Source organism: Apodemus sylvaticus, chromosome 21 (assembly GCF_947179515.1).
Source record: "Apodemus sylvaticus chromosome 21, mApoSyl1.1, whole genome shotgun sequence".
Classification (NCBI taxonomy): Eukaryota; Metazoa; Chordata; class Mammalia; order Rodentia; family Muridae; genus Apodemus; species Apodemus sylvaticus.
This window is the reverse complement of record NC_067492.1, coordinates 61,175,462-61,195,710: the sequence shown is the minus strand read 5'-3', so window position 1 is coordinate 61,195,710 and position 20,249 is coordinate 61,175,462. Positions and strand designations below refer to the sequence as shown.

The following is a 20,249-nucleotide window of genomic DNA, read 5'->3' as shown; positions in this document are numbered from 1 at the left end:
ACTGATACAGGCATGTAGCTAATTTTTCTCAGAGTCTGGCCTTGGTATGGAGTTCTGACTGAGGTCCTTGACTCAAAAAATTCTGGAAGGATAAAATGGGAGCCAGATACTTTGACTGCTGCTTCCAAGAAAATGGCATTTCCAGAAAGACAACTGAGTGTTTGTGCCTGAGCTAAATCCATAGCAATCACAAATTGTCTGCCAATAATGGGATACAGAACGGGTTTATAATGCATCAACACTAATAAGAACTATTCCTTTCCTAAGTAAGTCTTCATAAAAATGTGATCATTAACAATGTCCCTTTAAGGAACACATTCTTCATTAATATCCTCATTGTATTCATTGAAAATTCTTAGAAGATGTAATTTCACAAAGAAAATATTTATTTTCAAACTGAAGTTTAAGAGTTTCTACGCAAATTTATTATAATAACTGATCTCTAAAATTACATTTATATTCCATTCCAATCTTGAATTTTAATAATAGTAGCTTATTCCTTTTTATATTTAAGTATGTGAACCACTGGAGAATGAAAATGGGAAAAGGTCAACTGGACAGTACTACTTGGATGCTGGAAATCAAGGTTCAAGTTCTCTCTCAGAGTAATGAAGAGGACAAATTATTACTTGTAACATTAAAAATTGCTAAGGAAATGATCAAAAACTTTATTCATGATCTAGGCACCCCGATTTCAAAAATTCACATTACTTTATATCTATGAATTTGGTAATTTTGACTCATGATGTATAGAATATGTGTGTTTGTGTGTTTGTGTGTGTGTGTTTGTGTGTGTGTGTGTGTGTGTGTGTGTGTGTGTTAGGGGCACATGCTAGTCCTGATCCGGTTACAGAGCACAGCCAATGACTTGTGTCTCATATTTCTGAGCTGACTTAACTATATCAGAGTGCATTCCACATAGCTCTACAGGAGAATTCTGTCATGGGCAATTCAATATTCACTGGCTCAAGCTAACCTATACAAATTGTACACCTCTGCAATCTGGTTTGTTCTCCTTTAAGTACATGAATTAATACATGCAGGGAAATGACACGATCACTCACCATGCTTCTACCAGGGCTTTCATCAGGCTGCCCCCTACAGCTGGCTCCCTTAAAATTTAATCTGCTATGTAGCTATTGTTTATTCTGTTCCACTGTGCAGTGGAAACAGTAACCTGTTACTCAGGGTCTCCTGTGAAGGCCGAAGCCATGCTTCACATGTAAATCCTTCTCCTGTTGCAGCAAAGCACAGTTTACTGCGTGACTCTAATAAGTAATTTTAAAACTCTGTTGTGGTTAAGATTTTAACTAAATAATTTAGGAAGTTTAATCAAGAGGAAAACAATGGCCATGTCCCTAGGGAGCAACAGACTGACAGCTAGGGGATCTGGGTCAACATAGCTTTCCTTGGAAACATTTTTGTAAAAGGCTGAAGACACAACTGGCTTAGAATTAATAAGCTTTTCCAGGGAGAAATGACTCTACATACAATTAAAGATTATTTTAAAAATATTTTTAATGACAAAATGAATTCAACTCTGGCTAATGTTCTTTTAGGTTCAGGACCCATGTTATATTTTGGGCAATTTAAATAGAGACAGGAGACTGAAATTCTAAGCAGTTAGGTAGATGAGAGATTTATATAGCAAAGGTATTCCTAAAATTATTTCTTAAGTATACAAGTGCCCTAATTCAAAGGGTCATTCTTCAGTGACTGGGTTCAATGATGATCTCAGAGGATGAAAAAGAGAAAAACCAGAAAGTAGAATTTATTAAAGTGGGCTGGAGAGATGACTTAGAGGTTAAGAGAGTCAACTGCTCTTCCAGAGGTCCTGAGTCCAATTCTCAGCAACTACATGGTGGCTCACAAACATATGTAATAGGATATGAGGCCCTCGTCTGGTCTATCTATCTATCTATCTATCTATCTATCTATCTATCTATCTATCTATCATTCTATACTATTTATATTTATATTTACATTTACATTTACATTTATATACAATGTAATATAATATTTTTATTATGTACCATAATAACATTTTTAAAAGAAAAAAGAATGTATCAAAATTGTGGTAGGGGGATCTTACAGAAGCCATGTCTTATGCTAAGTAAAAGTCTTTAGAATAGCATCTTGTGAACTACTTACAGAAGGAAATTGGAAAGAAATTGGAGACTTCTATGAAACCAGCATAAAATATATACAATAGGACAAACTTGGGGGAGAGTCTCATAAGCAATGCTGTACTAGGAGAATAGACTATAGCTCAAGAACATTACTGACCAAGCCTACTGTGGCATTAGGACTGATAAATTCAGCCCCATATGGTGGAAAGAGTTGGGTTCTGAGGATATAACATGTCCTGAAGGACCTGGACCCAGACATTACCAGCTCTCCCTAGCATATTCCTAGCTTTAGAAAAGGAACTCTATTTTATTATCAATATATTGTAGCCTCAGGAAAAGCTCCCAAGGCCCAGGCCCCAGGCTGTTATTGGCTCTACCAAGTATGTTTCTGCATTTGAAAATGAGGTATATCGTTCTTCATGCATGAGGGCCTCATGGAAAGACATGCTGCATAAGGCTAGCCGTCCATAAAATAGTCTCTCTCTCTCTCTCTCTCTCTCTCTCTCTCTCTCTCTCTCTCTCTCTCTCTCTCTCTCTCTCTCTCTCTCTCTCCTCAAACCCCTCTCAAATGTATTTTTGACTTACATTACAAATGTTGCCCAACTATCCTGTTCCACCTCCCAGCACTATTTACCTCATCCCCCTCCCCTTTTACTTTGAGAGGGTGCTGCACCACCCCTCCTCCACTCCTGCTATCTATGCACCCAGATCCACCTCACATCTGCCTTTCTCCTTAATGGAATCAAGTCTCTACAGGATTAGGTGTATATCCTCCCTCTGAGCACAGACAATGCAGTCCTCTGCTATATATGTTCCTGGAAACATGCACCATTCCATATATGCTATTTGTTGGATTGCTTAGTCTCTGTGAGCTCCCAGGGATCTGGGTCACTAGATACTGTTGGTCTTCTTACAGGATTGGCATCATTCAGAGCCTCTTCAATCCTTTCCCTAACTCATCCCCTAACTCTGACCTGAGTCCAATGATTGGCTGTAAGTATTTGTATTTGTCTCAGTTGTTGTTAGAGCCTTTCAGAAGACAGTCATGCTCAACTCCTGACTGCAAGTACATAGGTGTTTTTCCCTCTCAAATGGCTGTCAGCTAGTGTAGTCTTTCCAATGAGGCAGATCTATGCTTTTCCCAATTAGAAAATGGGCACTTGAGGCACACCGGGCCTTAATGTTAGATATGATGTTGTAATGACCCATGGAAATGCTTATTACAGTCCTGATTTTTGCTATGAGGATGTGGTAAGCAAATGGACATTTGTGTTGTGCATTACAGTTGCCTCACCTGTTATGGTTTGGAGCCATATATCTCAACAAACCTGGTGAACAAATAACTAAATCCTAGCATCCTTGTTTCTAGCCAGCCTACTTAGCACACTACTCATCTGTGTGGTGTTTTTGAGGCAGTCTCTATCAAATAAATGCTACTTACTATCACTATTTCCTAAGCTTGGAAATCATTTACATTACAAATTCTACTCTTCTACATCACAGGCTAATATAGCAGTGCTCCCTAATATAAGAGATGCCTTTTAACAGCTCTACAAAATTAAGTGCATGTGGATCTTACACATAAATAGTAAATGCTGAGGGAAGAACTTGTATAAGAATCAAGAGAAACTAGGGCTGTCCAAGTTTGGCATCCTGCCCATGACATTTGTAAAACCAAGCCCCTGGACCAAATGTTTTGAGCAGATTCAGCCCTGGTAGTGAAGTTATTCAGAGGTCACCACCTGATGTACCAAATGAGGAGCACCACAAGGTACCTCACAGTTGGCCACATCTGGCTACATCTGACTAATTCTTCCCATCCAGTACCAGGGAGGATCCACCACCCCAGCTCCATTGCTCATCACATTCTCCTCATGATAAGAAGAGACTCTGTGTGCAACATGTCTCAAATACAGAACTTACTTGCGGTCACCACACAGCACCCAAGAGCAACACACAGAGAACCATTCAAGCCTGTTAAGTCAAAACAAACTTTATCATAGCACCAGGAAGAACCCTCCTCTTAGTCTGACTGGCAGGTATGCCTGGTGTTCTTGATTGGCCGGTGAGTCTTACCCATCCTCAAGGTTAAAAGCTGCTTTCAGTCCTGTGCCAGATCTTTCATATATCTCAGTTCAGGACTGCACTCCTATAGCATTTGTACCTGCCCTCCAAGAACCTCATCCATCTGCACTCCCACCCAGCACTGGAGGAGAATACACCATTGCACCTGAGGGTGTTCAGCTGCTTGCCCCTCCCTTTTGTGGGCAGTAATCCTGCACTCATCATGACCTGACTTCATAGCCTTCTTGAGAATTCTTAACAGCACATCGCCTTCTTCTTCAAATCAAAGTGGATAATCTGTTACTTGAATTGCAGTGGACGTATAAAGATGACTCATCAGTAGAAGGAGCCCAGTTAAGAGCCCAGGATCTTAACATTAAAGAGGAATTGTAGGAAACACGTGTTTGTTATATGATTTCATACAGTTCCCTTCTATTAGATGATATGTATGAATAAATCCTGGGAGGAAACCAATGACAAACACGGTGAAGCACTGTTAATAGTCAGCACATCTTTCTCAATGGCAAGGTGGGGGGGAAAGTGCACAGTTATGTTAACACAGGTTCTATAGATCAACATATCTCATAAAAGAGTGAATGTTTTTGTTTATGAAGAAAGCAGTTTTATTATAATGTCTCAGAGACAGTTGTCCTCTTCTTTCAATAATGGCTGTCTGCCAAAGGAAACTTCAAAATCAAGGACTTATCTTCTGGTGAAAGGGAGCTGTATTTCCCTGAGCCCAGCATGAAGTCAGAAAACAAAATTTTTGTTTCCTAAAGTCACTCTTTAAAGTTAGTAGCTGGGGTACCCTTCCCCTTGTGTGTCAGATTGATACCTCCACAGCACCTGAGGTATGCAGTATGGAAGATAATCACTTTGATCACAGGAAGAGGAAGGCAATTGCTGTGAAGAAATCTCAGGCAAGGCCTGAATTTCAGTCCTCTTAAGTGCAGGGTCATAGCTAACAAGGGGTAGAGAAGGCAGCTGAATAGCCTGAGCTGGATTAGTGGGTTCTCCCCTAGGCCTGGGTGGTGTGAAAGGCAGGCACAAATGCTAAGTGAGTTCAAAGGACTCCTAAGATCTGGAAAAAGTTTGGCCATGGAATAGAAGTGCACTTTAACCTTGAGGAGTGGTGAGGCTTACTGGTTAATCAAGACCTCCAGACAGACCTGCCACTCAAAGAAAGAGGCGGGATCTTCCGGGTACCTTTCTGCAAGTACTCTGTGGCTGCGCAGGCCAGAATACTTCATTGTTTCCTGCTCTGAAATCTGCTTTTCTGTGCTGTGCTGTGAGACTCTGAACTGTGCTGTGTTGTGAGGCTCAGGGAAGCTCTGAAATCGAGACATGGTAAGCACAGGATATCTGCCCACAGTGGGGAGGAAGAAGTGGCTGAGGAGTACATGCTTCGGTAGAGGGTACTATCAGGGGTTCGATGGGAAACATCATCTAGATGTGACAACATTTGAGGTTTCTAATGGCGCTTCTTACTTGTTAAACAAGCAAGTGACCTCTGAATAACTTCTCCATCATGGCTGAATCTTCCCAAATCATTTAGACCACTGGTTTGGTTGTAGAAACATCATGGCTGCTTTTTTTCTTTATTATGCAGCACGTGCCCAAAACATTTTGTGTTATACACTACACATTGAGAGGGCAGGTATGAATCTAATAGCTCTATTTTAACCTGTGACTAGTTTTTCTTTTCTTTGTTTTTACAGTTTTTATATTTCTTTACATATATAGTGTTTTGAATATTATGTGGCAAGGGGACTTTTTTTGTTCCAATCTATTTGGTATTTTGGATGCTTCTTGTACCTTAAAAGGAATCTTTTTCTTTATTTTAGAAATTATTCATTTAAGATTTTATTAAAACTATTTTCTTGTCCTTTAAGTTGATATTCTACTTCTACTACAATCAATTGTAGTCTTTCTTTTTGGTATGTTGCAGTGTTCCTGGTTATTTAGTGCCAAGAAACTTTTAGACTCCAAATAATTTTTGACCAATAAGTATAGTTATTCTATTTATCTTCCTTTCCCTGTTCGGTGTGTGTACCTTGCCTCTGTACTTGTCCATGTGCTAGCAATTTCATTGGCCTGCGCTCAATGACATAGCACCTTCTTAAATCATTACCTGCCTCCATCAAGTGCTGCTGTTGTCAGGTGTGCTTTATATACATGGAGCACTAGCTTCAGCTACTCTCTCTATTTCTTCCCTGATTCTGTTCTTTACACACGCCCCTCTAATGTCTTTTTCTACTCTCATCATGTTCCCTCTGCTCCCTATATCTGTTCCAGTCTGCATGTCCTCTTGTATACCTCTATCTCTTCCCCAGGTTCTCACTCCTGTCCTTTACACAAAAGAACCTTTTTGTATCATATCTCTTGTATGTTTTAATTTTTGAGGACCTGCTGTAACAGTATACAGAGGATTTCTTGGTGACATATTTTTCTGGCTTATCTTTGTTATATTCCTGTGCTGATACCTAGGTGTCAATGTTTGTGTTGATAATAGGTCTAGATACTGGTTTCTGGGTTTGTCTTGTTAGAATGGTAATTTTCTTCCTGAATTGTTATTTGCTGTCTGAATTTCCAGAGAATATCGGCTGTTTGTTGGCCCTTTTACTGACCTGTTTGGTGTGTATTTTCAACAGGGAATGTTTAATAATGTTGAAACCTGGAAGAAGTGGCAGGCAGGAAGATATGATCTTAGCAGTCCACCAGGAGACATAGTCAGGAGAGAGTTTAAGCTGCCTCTGGTTTCTATACAGTGCTGGGGAAGCTGTACAAACTGCATGTGGGATAAAAAATAATTAGGAAAGCCTACATTTTCTCCTGGAAGGCATGGCATGTGATTGAAAAAGGAGTGCCCATTCCTGTCTACTGGAAGAGGAAGGGGTATTCTGTACCAGTATATGTTGGAAAGATATGACTTCCTTTCTGATTTTAAATGTTTTGACTTTCAAGATATTGCCTTATGTGTCAGAACACACTTTAGACATTTGAACCATGTTGGATCTTCAGCAGACTATGAGGATTACTGTAGACTGAATGCATTTTCATCAAAGGATAAACATGAGCCTATAGTATCCAGGGTCAGAATGGAGTTGATTGGGTCCCCTGGGTATCCCCACACAGTGGGGCTTCAATTTTCTGCTGGGTTAAGTGCATCCTCTCCCACTGAGGCCAGACATTGGAGTCCAGTTAAAGGAACAGATACCAAAGATATGCAACAGCTTTAGGGACAGCCATTGCTCGAGTTGTTGGAGGACCCTCATGAAGACTAAACTGAACTTCTGCTACTAATATGCCGGGGAATTTAAACCAGCCCGTATCTGCTATTTGGTTGGTGGCTCAGTCTCTCAGTGTCACAAATGCTAAAGGTTTGTTGAGTCTGCTAGACTACCTGTGGAGTTCCTACCCTCTTCAGGGCCTTCAGTACCTCCGAAACTCTTTGTTAGGAATCTGCACGGTCCATCACATATTTCACTGTGGTTCTCTGCATCCTTTTCAGTCAACTGCTGAGTGAAGATTCTCATTGGATGCTTATGCAAGGCTCCTGTCTGGGAGCATAACAGAGTATCCTTAATAAGGTTATGGATTAGACCTTGCACGTAAACTGTGTCTCCAGTTGGGTGAGTTTTCTTTGGGTATTAACAATGAAATTCAGTTTCTGCTACAGGTGAGTCCATGCTTTTTTAGGAAAGGACAGATTTTGTTCATTGTGTCTACTGCATTTTGGTTGACACTGATCCTTCAGCTTTCTTATCATGCTCTCAAAAAATCACAATTTGGATTCTGTCCCTAAAGCACAGAAGATGATGTAGACACATTTGTTATTCAGTGCTAAGATATTTTGCAAGCCTGGTGGTTTAATATTTTTAATTTTATTCCTTTGTTTTTAAAGGATGCTGAATTTTGTCAAATGTTTTTCAGGATTTAATTAAATGACCATGTGTTTTTTTTTCTTTAAGTTTGATTATGTAGTGGATTACATTGATGGATTTCTGTACATTGAAACATCTCAGCATCCCTCGGATGAAGTATCCTTGATCACCATGAATGATTGTTTTGATGTGTTCTTGGATTCACTTGCCAAGAATTTTATTAAGTATTTTTACACTGATATTCACAAGAGAAATTGTTCTGAAGTTCTCTTACTTTGTTGAATTTTTGTGTGGTTTTGTAATCAGCAAAATTGTGGCTTCATAGAAGGAATTGGGTAGTGTTTCTTCTGTTTCTATTTTGTGGATAAATTCAAGAGCATTGATATGAGGTCTTCATTGAAGGTCTGATAGAATTCTGCACTAAAACCATCTAGTCGCATGCCTTTTTTGGTTAGGAGAATTTCAATTGCTACTTTTATTTCTTTAGGGTTATGAGATCATTTATCTGATCCTTATTTAACTTTGGTATTTGGTATTTGTCTAGAAAATTGCTCATTTCATCCAGATTTTCAAATTGTGTTGAGCTTTTGTAGTGGGATCTGATGAATTTTGAATTTCCTCAGTTTCTGTTGTTATATTTCCCTTTTTATTTCTAATTTTTTTAATTTGCATACTATGTCTGTGCCATCTGGTTAGCCTCGAAGAACCAGCTCCTAGATTTCTTGATTCTTTATATAGTACTTTTCTTTCTAATTGGTTGATTTTAGCACTGAGTTTGATTATTTCCTGCCTTCTCCTCCTCTTGGGTATATTAGCTTCTTTTTGTTTTAATGTCTTCAGGTGTTCTGTTAATCTGCTAGTGCATTTTCTCTCAAGCTTCTTTTTGATGGCACTCAGAGCTATGAATTTTCCTCTTAGCACTACTTTCATTGTGTCTTATAAATTTTGGTACTCTGTGCCTTTATTTTCATTAAATTCTAAAACGTCTTTGACTTTTTTCCTTTTTTCTTCTTTGACCAAGTCATCATTTCGTAGAGTATTATTCAGCTTCTATGTGTATGTGGGCTTTGTGTTGCTTTTGTTGCTCTTAAAGACAGGCCTTAATTCATAGTGATCAGATATGGGGCATGGCGTTAATTCAATCTTCTTATATCTGTCGAGGTCTGTCTTGTGACCAATTATATGGTCAATTTTGGAGAAAGTACCATGAGGTGCTGAGAAGAAGGTATATTCTTTTGATTTAGGATGAAATGTTCTATAAATATTTGTTAAATCCATTTAGTCAGTAACTTCTGTTAGTTTCACTGTGTGTCTGTTTCATTTGTATTTTGTTGATATGTCCATTGATGAGTGTGAGGTGTTGAAGTCCCACAAAATTATTGTGTGAGGACCACTGTGTGCTTTGAACGTAAGCAGGCCCATGAGTGGAATGATGGCCAGGATTTTAACATTAAATAGCGATTTTTGGAAACACATGCTTTGCTTTGCAGCTTCAAACAATTCCCTTCCACCAGATGATAGGTATGAAACAACCTCGGGAGGAAACCAGGAAACAGATGACAAACACTGAGGAGCACTATTGTTTGTCAGCACATCATCCTCACTGGCAAGGTGGAGAAAAAACAGTTGTGTTAGTTGAGTGCATATATGTCTTTTTGTGCTTGAATGTTTACATGTGAGTGTCAACATGGAATATTTATTTGTGTGTAAATAAGTTTATATCTATATTTTATGTGCTACTCAGAAAAAATGTGATCCTCTCTGTATTATTGTGTGTGTGTGTGTGTGTGTATGTGTATGTATGTGTGTTGCATATCTGTGCATAATTATGTAGTTTTGTCTGTGTTTGGTAGTCTTTACTGAGAGAACTGAAATTCTTGGAATATTATGATAATTGCATTTATCCAATTGCTTGTATTTAAATTTCCCTCATTCTTTAAATGAAGTTTCCTTTTCCATGGAACCAGAACACAATTTATGACTTGAAGTAACGGTGTATACATTATAGTGCAATGCTTATCTTTAGATAAACTCCTTCCTGAGAAAGACCCACTTCATTAATCCTCATGGGGACAAAGTGATTATGAAAGAGAGAGTAGTACTGAAGGAAGACTATGACATTTTTCAGTTTTGGAATCTCTCTCAATGCCTTGGAGTTAAGATGAAGATAGGAACTTTCAAGCCATATTTTCCACATTGTCGACACCTTTATTTATATGGAGACATGATTGAGTTGGCCACAGGAAATAGAAAGGTGGGTGTATATGAATTTACTGATTTAAAATACACAATGGTAAACACTGGCAAGTGAATTCACTGCATCATATTGAATTGAAATATTTTATCACATCAGGAAACAATTTCTAGGCTCCTGAATTGTGCTTCTTTTTACTTTTTTGACATATTTTTACTAATTTTTTAAAGATTTCATCTATGCATAAAATATAACTTTTTCATATCAGAACTATTTTCTGAAATTTGATGAATACAAATCAATTTTTCACCACTAATTGATATTCTTTCCTTTGAATTAAGCAAAATTCTCATCAGATCATTGTTGTTATTACACAGTCATCTCCTCCCTTAGATTAAACCTCTTTAAGAGATATTGATAAGTGTGACACTAAAATTACAGTTATGAAACACAAAATTCATAGCTGCTATCCCTTGGCACAATACTCAAAAATATGTTCCCATATAGTAAAAGGATACATACCAAGTTCACTAATGAACAAAATTACAGAAATTAATATTCACAACTTTTTAATTATTCGTAACTTTTAAAATTTATTCATTACTTTTTAATTCATTTGAAGAACCCCTTCACACTTTTAAGCAAGTTGAACAAAAGGACAAAGGAACATATTTAAAGCTCTGGAAGAAGAGACAAATTAGTGGCTTTTAAAATACATCAAATAAATCAATAACAGCAACCAGATAAAAGTAACAAATAATTTTCAGTTTTAATTGAACATTTTAATTAATACTCTCTAAATTAAATCAAAGAAAACAAGGCTCATTTATTTTTAAGATATTCATTGGTGGCCTGCACAGGGTAGGGAGACACATGCACATACAGGAGGAGAACTTTTCTTTATAAAAGTTGTGGCAAACAAATTAATGTGTAATAAGTGGGAAAAGGGTAATTAAAGAACAATACCTTTGATGGATATGTATGGAATAATTCTTGAGAACAAAGCTAACAAAAGAACACAACACACAACAGAAAGATTATTCTCTGAGAACAGGGCAATATTTTTGTAATTGTGATGTTTTTATTTATTGAAAAAACCTTGTACTTCTTATATAATATATCATAAATACAGTTTTACTGCCTTCTATTGTAATGTGACCAATCCTTAAATTTTTTTGTAAATATATTGGAGTTAAAACTCCTACTTCCTTCCCAACTGCCTCTCCCATCACAGCCACTTTCTGTACCTTATTGAAAAATAACAGGATTCTATCGGAGAATAATATAAATCAAGATTAAACAAAACCTAAGACATTATATTAGGAAAATTTTTTCATAACGCATTATGGTATCTAAACATATGAAATGGAACTAGGTGAAAGAATCAGAAAATCCTACTTCATGTTTTGCACAAATAGTAGTGATTGAAGCAACAAATGAGTGACAATTATTCCCATTTCAGTACTAACAATACTTCATTTTTTAACTATAATTAAAACTCTAATTTCTATAATCTGGAAATATTAATGCCAGTTTTTTTTTTATGCCACATGTGCATGCGAGTAAGTATAGTATGAAGCACATATAATCTATTCCTGGTGAACTGCAAAATGAAATCTTTGAACAAAATGATATTCTATGTCAATTGTAATTCTACTTTAAAAAACTGGAATAGACTGCCCTTATAAATAGCAGCCCAAACCAAAATATCTGGTAGCCAAATACTGTTGGTATCTTCTTCTATCACTGATTCATCATTCACAAATGTAAAGGACAGTGGGTGAATTTTTTTGCCCTACTGGGAAATTAATCTTATATAAACTGAATCTCCTCAGGCATTGGGAATTTAACTGTGAAAATAAAATCACATTGACATTTGTGCCCAAATATGACCAAATCATTGATTCTTCTTGACTATTCATTCTATTGTAGACAGGTTTCTGGGATGAGGTTAATTGACACTCTTGCTTTCAAATATATCAGAATTAGTGCTCCTCCACAACTACTGATACTACTGTATTACTCCTTCATTTCCCTACTTTGGATTTTGTCAACTCTACTTTCAGTCAGAAAATTATTATATTTTGGAGTTGTGCTTCTTATAACATATATAAGGAAGCACTACTTTACCATAAGTGTGAGTTATGTGACAAACTGTATAGACATATAAAGAATCATTTATCACAGTGTACTTTAATATTTTATATGAAGTTACTGTAAGTAAATAGCAAGAATATATATTCAGAGGTTTATTATTTTTACCTTTTTGCCTTGAATGGGGCCTAGTGTGTAATAGGGCTTAGAAAACTTTGCAATCATATTCCTAACATTCAATTGCTATAATTCTTGAAGGAGGCTAGAGATATTTAAAAAAACCTAGTATTTATTATCAGTGTTCATTTTCAAGTTTTATATCCTACCTCTTTTATTATTTCTCACATTTAAAACATCAGTGCATAACCTACTCCAGGTAATGTAGAAATGGAGATTTACCTGTTGACATTCATTCTTTCTCCAGGCATTCAGAGCTCTTATTCTGAAATTTCAGTGCCTGAAGAATCCCACAGTTTTTATCAGGCCATGTTAACCATTGTTTGATGCTTGTGATCCCCTTCCCTATCAAACTTTTCCTCTTCCAGTTCATATCTTATTAGAAGTGTGCTCTAAAAATGACATTGAGCTTCATTACAAACATATATCTTAATTGTGAGGAAATGAACACATTAAGATTGATGTTTAAACAAGATAGTTGTAAAAATAATATTTTCTATCAGTATTCATGATGTAAAATCACAGTGACAATTTTGCATAAGCATGATAGTGGTAACCTGCCACTTTTCTAAAACTGTTTTATCAGTTTTAGATGTTCTCTGGTAGAATTTTGGGGTCAGTGAAGTATACAATCATACCACCTGCAAATAATGATATTTTTATTTCTTCCTTTCCAATTATTATCCCTTTGACCTCTTTTTGTTTTCTCATTTCTCTGGCAAGGACTTTGAATACTATATTCAATAGAGTGGATTAGAGAGAGTGGGCAGCCTTATCTAGTCTCTGATTTCAATGGGATTGCTTTGAGTTTCTCTCAGTTTAGTTTGATGCTGGCCACTGATTTGCTGTATATTGCTTTTAGGGTGTTGGATTTTGCCAAATGCTTATTCAGAATCTAATGAGATGATCATGTGCTTTTTTCCTTTGAGTTTTGTTTTTTAAACTGGATTATGTTGATGAATTTCCTTATATTGAACAGTCTCTAAATCCCTGGGATAAAGCCTACTTGATCATGATGGACAATTATTTTGTTGTATTCTTCAATTTTGTTTGCAAGAATTTTGATTATTACTTTTGCATTTATACTCGTAAGGAAATTTGGTTTGAAATTTTCCTTCTTTGAGGGTCTTTGTGTGGTTTAGGTATCAGTGTAATGGCAGATTCATAAAACGAATTGGTTAGTATTCCTTCTGATTGAATTTTGTAGAATAGTGTGTAGTGTACTGGTATTAAGTCTTCTTTGATGGTCTGATATAACTCTGGGCTAAACCCATCTGTTCCTAGGCTTTTCTTGGTGGAGAGACTATTGATGACTGCTTCTATTGAAATCTTAATGTGCTAAGATAAAACATAAAATAAATAACTAAAGTCACTGTCAGTATGTGTCTAATTTTTTCTCAGATGCCATTCTCTGTGTGCAGTACAGACTGTCGTCCTGGATTCAGAAGATTCTGGAAGGAGGGAATGGCAGCATGCTGTTTTATTTGCAACCCTTGCCCTGAAAGTGAAATTTCTAATGACACAAGTGAGTGTTTGCTGTGCTGAGAAATGTTGCAAATATGTTATTCTCTTGTACCACACTGGAATGATGAAGTCAATAGAAAGGCAAATACAAATATAAAATATATCACATTTGCAGCTTATTAGCTGTAGATTAAAAAATCATTAACAATATTCTGCCCAAAACAAACAATAAAATATACCTTGTGTCTTAAACTAGATATTGACTCATAGCGCATTCGTTGTAGATTACATTTTCACAAAGAAATGCTTTAGAAAATAAAATTATGATTTGAGGGGTTTCTCCCGCAAGTTTTTCATAATAATTAATCTATTGTAAAACTACATGCATATTATATTTTGTCACAATTTTTTGAAAGAATTAAATTCTCAAATTTTATGAATATAACTGTCATACATATAATGTGTACAACATATACACATTATAGACCATAAAGAACCAAATATAATATCAAATCTACTGGATTATGTCATGATACTGCAAGGTACAAAATCCACATTCTCTGTTAGATTAATATGGAAGATGAAAGTATTTGAAAATTTATGAGAAACTGCTAATATGTAGTATTCAGAAAGCCATGTTCAAAGCCATATGTCATATGAATGCAGAAAGTAAAGCTTTGACCCATGATGTAATATATAAGATGAGAATTATATTTATATTACATACACCAACCTGTATTACAATAATTATTTAGGGTTCATAAAATACAAAATGTTTATGGTTAGCTTGTCAGCTATTTTGCCTTTCATTCTATATAGTATAGTAAAGTTCTTGAAAGATATATCATGTTTTTGAGATAGTTCAAAAATTATATCATTTGTGGCTAAGGCTTACAATCTGATTTATTCCAAGGTGCATGTAGCATAACCAAGCAACATACACAGAACGTGTATTTTAAAGCCTTGCACTTCAACATACACTATGCCCCAAAATATTTTCTCAAAGCTTACTGATACTCTTTTAGATGTAAAAAACAAATAAGAATTGATTAATATTTGTATCAATAAATCCCACAAAGATTCCATAAAATATTTTAATATATTAACTGTGAATATCTCAGGGATTGGTAACACATGTGCACATATGCTCAAATAATCACCCTGTAGTTGCATTTACACGCACTTTTGAGACATCTGACACAGGTGCAGGGATTTGAACTCAGGATCTCTGGTAGAGCAAAATTATCTATCAAAACCTAATCCAATATTTCAGCTTTTAGGACACTTATCAAACAATAACTCTCCATAAATACATTGGTCTAGAATAGAATATTGAAAAACAGGGAAGCTAATTAGAATTCTATGAAATGGCATGAAAATGAAGTGCAATTACTAACACAACACAGTTCATATTGTAATGATGGGAATTACAACTTAGGAATGGGGTACTATTGCTTAATACAAATCATCTAAGTTGCCCCTCTTTCTCCGGGACTCCTCTGATATATTTCTCATTCCATTTGTCAATACTGATTTCATCCTTGATTGCATTCACAGACACTTAGTAAAATAGAAATGGAGATGAGGCAGGAGTGAAAGTGTTCAACAATGCAAAGGAAGAAAGAATCAAGGTGAAGCATTTCTTAGTACAAAGTATCTGCAAAGATTTTTGCTTCCTTCAGTGGTAATATTAATGTATCTCATGAAAAATAATCAGAACATGTGTTTACCTATTGACAGATGAGGATACATCTGATGACTTATTTTTTTAATGTTTTCTGATTTTCAAAGAATGATATTACATTACCTTACAATTTCCAACTTCTTATGACTTCAGACAGGAATCACTTAAATCCAATAATACAATTGTTACATTTACATGAACATATACATATTAACACATAAACATAGACATAGCATACCTATTCATTTTAATGTTCTTTCTATGTCAATGAGTTTGAAATAGTGAATCCTCAAGTACATATTACAGGTCTTGTACCAATAGAAGTCAGAATCTCAATGTGTCATAGATAATGAATTCTAAATACAGTCAATAATCTCTGGAAACAGTAAGTGTAGAGCTTCATATTTATAAAATATACCCAAACACATGATAGCTTAAAACATATCTTCTCTGAATTCAATGACTGATATCAAAATGAAAACAGAAAAATGGTTTAGGAAATCTATACTTTCTTATAAAATTATAAATTATATAATCAACAAAGTTAAAAGATAAAGAAAGAATTGTTTGGATATATTTTCCCTCAAATCTTTATGAACATTATGAATTGAAAGCAATACTGTGTATTAATCTCTTTCAAATTACATTCTTAGCTTCGAAGGCTGCATTGCAAGGCTTCTTTCAACAACCTTACTTGAAAAACATTGTCAATAAATTTTCTACAGCAGAACTAACTAAAATTTTTATTTGAACATCAGATATGGACCAGTGTGTGAATTGTCCAGAATACCAGTATGCGAACACAGAACAGAGCAAATGCATTCAGAAAGGTATGAACTTTCTAAGCTGTGAAGACCCATTGGGGATGGCTCTGGCCTTAATAGCCTTTTGTTTCTCTGTATTCACAGCTGTGGTACTCTGTGTTTTTGTCAAGCACCATGACACTCCTATTGTGAAGGCCAATAACAGATTCCTCAGCTACCTATTACTCATGTCGCTCATGTTCTGTTTTCTGTGCTCCTTTTTCTTCATTGGCCATCCTAACAGAACAACCTGTATCTTACAGCAAATCACATTTGGAATTTTATTCACAGTGGCTCTTTCTACAGTTCTGGCCAAAACAATCACTGTAGTCCTGGCTTTAAAAGTCACAGACCCAGGAAGAACGTTAAGGAATGTTCTGGTATCAGGTGCACCCAACTACATTATCCACATATGTTCCATGCTCCAATGTATTCTGTGTGCAACATGGCTAGCAGTTTCTCCTCCCTTTGTTGATATTGATGAACTCTTTGTGTGTGCAACAAGGGCTCAGTTACTTCATTCTACTGTGTCCTGGGATATTTGGCCTGACTGGCCCTTGGCAGCTTCACTGTGGCTTTCTTGGCAAAGAATTTCCCTGACACATTAAATGAAGGCAAGTACTTAACTTTCAGCATGCTGGTGTTCTAGAGTGTCTGGATCACCTTCCTCCCTGTCTACCAAAGCACCAAGGGCAAGGTCATGGTTGTTATGTAGATATTCTCAATTATAACATCCAATGCAGGAATGCTTGGATCCATCTTTCTACCCAAGATCTACATCACTTTAATAAGACCAGACAGAAATCCTATCCAAAAGGTCAGGGAGAAATCATATTTTTGAATAAATAATTCAGGAATTCTGTCAAACGTGGACACATATCTATCAATTATTGGATTACAGTGCATGTATCTAGTTTTGAAATCACTCTTACTGGCGCCTCTACTGATGACTAGAAGTATCATATTTGCCAATCTTCTGTACATTCTTCATAAAATCTTTACCCATTCCCTTGTTTTGTTTACTCTGAAAGAAATAAAATTCTCAAATTCTTATTAAAAATTTATTCATCATATTGCTTTTGTGGATATTTCTCCCCTGGAATCTTCCAGGAAAGTTTGATAAGAGAGTTGTATCTATGACCTTGTATAGAAAGTGAGTAACAGAACAGACATAGCTACAAATAGAAACCACATATCAAATCAAACAAACAAATTAACTAAATAATCTACAAAGATTAAATCAGATCGCAATTTCTTATTTTCAGGAGGAGCACATATATGACAGAGTACTACCTGTTTTTTCACCTATTATTCAATATATTGGCCAGTAGTCTGAGGCAGAAAATTTATTTTTCTGCTCACAAGTACAAAATATTATACCCAACAATGAGTAGAAGCTGTGGAACCCAGTGGTTGAATTATGGAATAGCTGGAATAGGCTGATGAAAAGGGTGACCCATAGGAAGACCAACAATCTCAACTACCCCAGACAACCAAGATCTCTCACACACTATGCCATGAACCAGGCAGCATAAACTAGTTGACATGAGGCCCTCACATATGTTATAGGACTGCCTGGTATGGCCTCAGTGGGAGAAGACACTTTGACCCCCTGAGAATTGGTAAAATCCATGAATTGGGATGGTCAGAGAGTTATGAGTTGTAGATATCCTCTTGGATATGGGAGACGAGGTGTGGGAAGAGGAAGAGTCAGGGATCAAAAAAGAAGTGGGGATAACAACATAAGTTAAAATAATAAATACTGAAGAATTAAAATATACAGAATAAAATAAAGAAGATTGTAGATTTGTGAACATGTTATTATAATGTATGTATGGAAGGGATTGGTAAAACTACTAATATAGTCATGTAGCTAATTTTTCACAGAGTCTACTCTTGTTGTGCTCTTCTGACTGGGGTCCTTGACTCAGAAAATTCTGGAAGGATTGAATGGGAGCCAGATGCTTCCTAGAAAATGACATTTCCAAAAAGAAAACTGAGTGTTTGTGGCTGTACTAAATCCATCATATTCATCAATTCTCCTCCTATAATGGGGTTCAGAAAAGTTCTAAAATGCATCAACACTAACAAGAACTATCTCTTTCCTAAGTAATCTTCATGGAAATATGATCATTGACAATGTTACTTTAAGGAACACATTTTTCCAGATTGTATTCATTGAAAATTCACGGAACATGTCATTTCACAAAGAAAAAAATATATTCAAACTGGTTTAAGGGAATTCTACACAAATTTATTATAATAACTGCTCTCCTCTAAAAATCACATTTATATTATATTTAATCTAGAAGGTAGATTAAAATTTATCTTGAATTTTAATAATATGTACTTATTATTTTTTATATTTAATTATGTGTCCCTATGCTTTCTGGTCACCATGTAAGTGCAAGAGCCAGTGGAGGACAGAAAATGGCAAAAAGTCAACTGGACTGTACAAGCTGGATGCTGAAAATCAAGGTTCAAGGTCTCTGTCAGATTAAAGAAGAGGACAAATGATTATTTGTAACATTTAAAAAAATTGCAAGGAAACGATCAAAGACTTTATTCTTGATTTAGACACGCCCATTTCAAAAATTCACATGATTTTATATCTATGAATTTGTGGATAATTTTTGACACATGATGTCTAGAATATAAGGAATCTTGTATTTTACATTTTTATATACACTCAGTTTATTGTGATGCAATATAATGAGTTAAAAGGTTATTGTACACTTAGACACAGTTATTCAAATTTTGGTTTCAAAAAACCAATATTACTCAATAGATTATTTATTCAGTGCTTGCTACATATAAATGGGAGACTGGTAGATTTAGCTTTTAAGCACTTATAAGGAAATCACTGCCTTTAAAGGACATTTGTGGCCTCTATGATATCAATGGAGATAAATCCCCTAAAACTAAATATGACTTAATGAGTTAATCCACAGTACTATTTAATAAAATGAGACAGCCTAACCTTAGAAGGTGTGTTCTGAAATACATATATTCTCCCCTCATACTAAAAATTATTATACAAAGTATTATAAAATTATTTCTAATAAAACAAATATGAACCAATCTTACTTAGAACAACATATGCAATAAAAGTTAAATCATATTTATTATTTTACTTATATATATGTGGGTGCAGTAGGGACACAAGTGCTTGCCTGTGAATACAACTTCAGCTGAAAGTAAAAGGCCTCCAGTGACCCTAGAGTTAAATACAGAGACAGCTGTGAAAACCTAACATGGATAGAAAAACAGAACTCAAAAATTCAACATGGCCAGTTCATTCTCTTCACTGTTGACCCAAATTCCCAGGCTTACAACAATATTAACTAATAATTGCTTTTCATAATTGCATTGTTATAGATAAAATTAAATGAAATCCTGGAAGCACATCATCACTCTCTGAAATTATTCCAAAATTCAGTAAAATTGCAATGATGTTTCTTTTATTATTTCTTTTTAAAAATTGTTTAAACATTTTATTTAATCTATATTTACATTCTATATGTTATCTCCGTCCTGGCCCACTGTCTACTTTTCCACATCACATACCTACTCCCCCGTCCGCATGATGTTGGCTCCTCCCTTCACACTTAGTAGCCAACCAGACCTCCCCATTCTCTGGGGCCTCTAGTCTCTTGAGTACTATCTGCATTTTCTGTTACTGAGTCAGACCAGCCAGACCTCTGAAGTATATTTACTGGGGACCTCATCAGCTGGTGTATACTACTTTTTTGTGGA

General features: G+C 35.7%; 1 pseudogene; it reads left to right on the top strand.

The window, feature by feature from the left end:
• The window catches only part of LOC127671769 (vomeronasal type-2 receptor 116-like), a 99,148-nt pseudogene extending 81,814 nt beyond the window's left edge, over positions 1–17,334 (top strand).
• The last annotated feature ends 2,915 nt before the right edge of the window (positions 17,335–20,249 follow it).